The following is a 4,826-nucleotide window of genomic DNA, read 5'->3' as shown; positions in this document are numbered from 1 at the left end:
TTTACTGCCTGCTGTGGTATTGTGGCTATCTTTTATTGCGTTTTTTGGCCAAGAAAAATGAACTCTTAAAGATAACTAAACTATTTGTTTCATGTCTTAGAGGTTTATTCAAAGCTTTATTTAATGGCCATTTGTAGTATAGCACTAAGACAATGCATTCTGAGGAACTCTGCATGGGGATAAAATCAGCATGGTGAATTGTTTTGACCAGTTTCCCTACACCTTTGCGAGGATGTCACAGGTGGAATTCTTCGGCAAACATTGCTGTCTGTTGTACCCACATACCAGAGGCTCTTCTCTGTGCTGTAAATATGTAATAAATGAAACATTATATCCATGCCCTCATGGAGATTATATTTGGTATGGTGACAGATAAGAATAAGTTAACAAATAAACAACGTCAGCTCTATGAGGGCAAATATTGTTGTCTGTATAGTTCACAGCTATATGTATGGTGCCTAGAATAGAGTAGAAGCACAAATGAATGTGAAATTAATAGATGTGATTTCAGAGATAAATGCTAGAAAGTCATAGAATAAGGAAAGCGAATGGGAGTAGTTGGTGGGCTATATCACGTGGAATGAGGGGTCTTCTCATGTCCAAAGGCCAGTCTGATGCATAGTGGCCTTCACTTGTCCAGTAGTGTTTTAAGCTTTGGTTGGAGACACAGCTAATAGGAGCTTAAAGACACAGGCTTTGGGGTTGGACAGACTGTGGTTTAGCTTCTGTCATCACTACCAGCTCAGTGACCTTGCCCTCTCTATGGCTTGGTCCTTACATTCAAAAAAGATGGCTAGTAATGCCTACTTAGAGTTGTTTGGGAGGTTGAATGGCATCTCATGACATTAAAGTCCTGGTATATAGGAAGTGTTTTATAAAGGAACCTGAGGGTTTGAGTTCATTCTGGGCTGTGAATTGAGCTCTTAGGTCATTGGAAGAACTTATTTCTTGAGCAACTGCTAAGTTGAGGCTGATTACAGCCTGGGGATTAAAGTGATTTGGTTCCATTTGGGTCAAGGAATAGCCAAGTTTGCAGTTAGTCATCTCTCTCTGACTTTTTCTTCAATAGTTCAGAGTTCAGATGGTATTTAATTGAGATAGCAATCTTTATTCTTCTAACCTTTGCCTTTATAGAAGTAAAAGCTGAACAGGTGGCACTGACTATCTTTCTCCCTTACTTGTGTATAATCAGTAGTGAAATGCCTGGAAGGGCATGTTTCTTTTAATATTTTGTGTTTGAGCAACTTTAACTTATGGAAATTGCTTTCCACTGTGACTTACATCGTAGCAGACATAGCCCTTTCTTGCCTAAGTGGTGTCAAAAGATACCTGTGAACTGAATTGGATAATGGATTTGGTTTCATATTTAAGTGAGGATATACATCACTTGGGCTTCCCAGGTGTTACTAGTGGTAGAGAACCTGCCTGCCAATGCAGGAGACATAAGAGACGTGGGTTCGATCCTTGGGTCGGCAAGGTCCCATGAAGGAGGTCATGGCAACCCACTGCAGTATTCTTGCTTGGAGAATCCCATAGACGGAGGAGCCTGGCGGGCTACAGTCCATGGGGTCACAAAGAGTCAGACAGGACTGCACACGCATGCCCATGTACGTCACTTAGCGTGTTATTAATTCTCCCACTCTCTCCAGTTTGGAAGTCCGAATTGGTAAGTCAGAGAAGACACTTTAGGCAAGACACTTGCAAACTCAGGCAAGTTTAAATGTTAGTGAAGCCTCAGATAAAAGGGGTGGGGAGAGGGGGTGCTGTTAGCTGCTCGAACATTGAGCTAAAGTGTATTTATAAATACTAGTGATAGTTTACTTTTTACCTGTCCTGTCTGTGGGGGGAAAGAGCTCTGTGGTTAGGCAGAATAAGATTAAAGAAAGATGAAATCAGATGAAACAAAAAAGGAAAAATACAATTGGAGTGGTCCTAATTAATTCTCTGCAGTATGTTTAAAATTGTCACTGTGAAAACAAATCTTTCTTCTCTGCTAAAAGTTGGACGTGTCACTTTCTTTTTGGCCTTATGGGCAAGCTGGTCCTGTTTTCAGTCTTTCCAAAACACAACTTTTTTTGTTCTTGAAGTTTTCTAACAGGTTTTGAAACACTTGTCTGAAAACCCTCCTTGAACTATTGTGGATTCAGCTCAACATCAGCACTGAATATGGACTGAGACTCAGATACTGACTTCAGTTCTGTCAGTATAGATCTAGGGAACGTAGTAAAAGCAGAGACATGACTTTGCCAACAAAGGTCCGTCTGGTCAAGGCTATGGTTTTTCCTGTGGTCATATATGGATGTGAGAGTTGGACTGTGAAGAAGGCTGAGCATCGAAGAATTGATACTTTTGAACTGTGGTGTTGGAGAAGACTCTTGAGAGTCCCTTGGACTGCAAGGAGATGCAACCAGTCCATTCTGAAGGAGATCAGCCCTGGGATTTCTTTGGAGGAATGATGCTAAAGCTGAAACTCCAGTACTTTGGCCACCTCATGCGAAGAGTTGACTCATTGGAAAAGACTCTGATGCTGGGAGGGATTGGGGGCAGGAGGAGAAGGGGACGACAGAGGATGAGATGGCTGGATGGCATCACCGACTTGATGGATGTGAGTCTGAGTGAACTCCGGGAGTTGGTGATGAACAGGGAGGCCTGGTGTGCTGTGATTCATGGGGTCGCGGAGTCGGACACGACTGAGCGACTGAACTGAACTGAACTTAGTAAAATGTGGTTAATACATTACTGGTTAACAATAATAACCAATGACTTGTAAAGCATTGTACGTTGTGTTTAGGGACAAATGTGAATCTACAAAATGGAATTGAGCCTTTTGAAAAATGACTTCTTGTGAATCACAAAGCTATCATCAGGAACCACCAATGATTCTTAACACCTCGAAATTGGGAATCTGTAATGATGTAGTCATTCTTTGTCCAATTCGAAACAAACCTATGAGTATATAATGAAAAGTTGTGGTTTAATAAGAGAAGAAAATGGATAAATGAATTAGGCTATTTCCTTTCTGTATTTCAAAGGTTATAAAATACATACACTTGAACAGAGATAGCAATGTTTGTAAACATCCTTCTGAATTAGCACTATTATCTAAAAGCCTGTCACTCAACATAGTAGGACACTTCCACATAGAGGTGATAAGCGACAGTTGTCTTTATGGGCAAAAAGATGCCAGAGACGGGGGGAAAAAAGCTTTGCAAATAGGATCAGGCTTTGAAGACTGAATTTAAGAAGTTACTTCTGGCAAATTTGGGTTGAAGAGGCGATTTTGAAGTCCTTTAGGCTACACTCCTAGAATCCGCCCAGAGTCTCAATATCAAGTGCTCCCTAAGCAGTCCAGGCCCTTGAAAAGCCTCTGGTGCTTATAGAGGCTTTGGTAGAGGCTTTGGTAGAGGCTTTGGTAAAGGCTTGTAACCCGGTGACTACTTTGAACTGCTTTTTGACACACCTGTAAAATGCAGCGAAACTGATAATTTCCTGCTGGGAAATCGCTTTTTTCTCAAGTGCTTGTAATTAGGTCGAGATCATATATATTTTTTAAAGTCCCTTAAGTAATTTGTAATGTCCACAAATTGCCTTTTTCTTTCCTCTTAACAGCTACATTTTCATTTTCTTAACATGTTCATCACTCACTGTTATTCTTTAAAAATTGATAAATAGATGTTGATCACATGTATTTAAAAGTACTGTATAATAGAAATTCAAAACAAAGCTCCCTTGAAAGTAAGAACTTCCCCCTAAGTCACACTTGTGTACATTAGCTTACCTCTAGCTATACACATAAGCCAAGTAAGCTTAAGCCACTTTTTTAAAAGTAATTCTTGTCAAAGGAATACATACACAGCTTTAAAAACCACAATCACTTTCAACTCTGTTATCTATTTCGTCTCATATTTACCTCATTGACTGCATAATATACATCCTCTGCTACCTCTTTCGTCATCATTTTAAAGCATTAGCTACTGATTTCTTGTTATATTAGATGAGGATTTAGCTTTCTTAAACTGCTCCTTTTCTCCATTTCTCTTTTGATATAGCTATTATTCCTTTTTGTTTTGTTATTAATAAGTTAATTAAATAAATTAGTTATTAATTTTAAATCCGTGTTTAAAATTGTGTTTGTGACCTTTTGGCTACTTTCTAGGCAATGTCTCCAATTTTAACCCCTTGAAGATTTAATTTTTTCTGTGAGAGTTTTCATTTCTTAGACATCCTTATTATTTGATAGTTCCTTTTTATTTTGAAAATAAGAGGAGTGACAATAAACAGTGTAATGTCTGCGTCTGAGGAGAGATTCAGATACACATTTGCTAAGAATCACAATTCAGAAGAATAAAGGGGAGTATGGCAATTGAGAGAAAAAAGGTAAGACTTTTGTGGCTTGTTATGAGAATATTGGCATTTTTAAAAAAAAAATGGAAGTATAGTTGATTTACAATCTTGTGTTTCAGGTGTATAGCAAAGTGATTCAGTTTTTTATATATATATAAATATATATATTTATATTTTATATATATATTATAATATATAAATATATTAATTATAGTATATAATTATAATATAATATGTTGTATTAATTATATTAATAATAAAAATATATATTATAAATAATATTTATAATATAAATATAATATATAATATTATATATATATATACACACACACATACATACATATATATACACATATATTTTTCCAGATTCTTTTCTCTTATAGGTTATAACAAAATATTGACTATAGTTCCCTGTGCTATATAGGAGGTCCTCATTGGTTATTTGTTTTGTATATAGTAGTGTGAATATGTTAATCCCAAAT

This window comes from Bos grunniens, chromosome 28, assembly GCF_055505025.1.
Source record: "Bos grunniens cultivar Pamir isolate PY7600 chromosome 28, Bosgru_T2T1.0, whole genome shotgun sequence".
Classification (NCBI taxonomy): domain Eukaryota; kingdom Metazoa; phylum Chordata; class Mammalia; order Artiodactyla; family Bovidae; genus Bos; species Bos grunniens.
The sequence above is the reverse complement of the archived record's forward strand: the minus strand, read 5'-3'. Positions refer to the sequence as shown.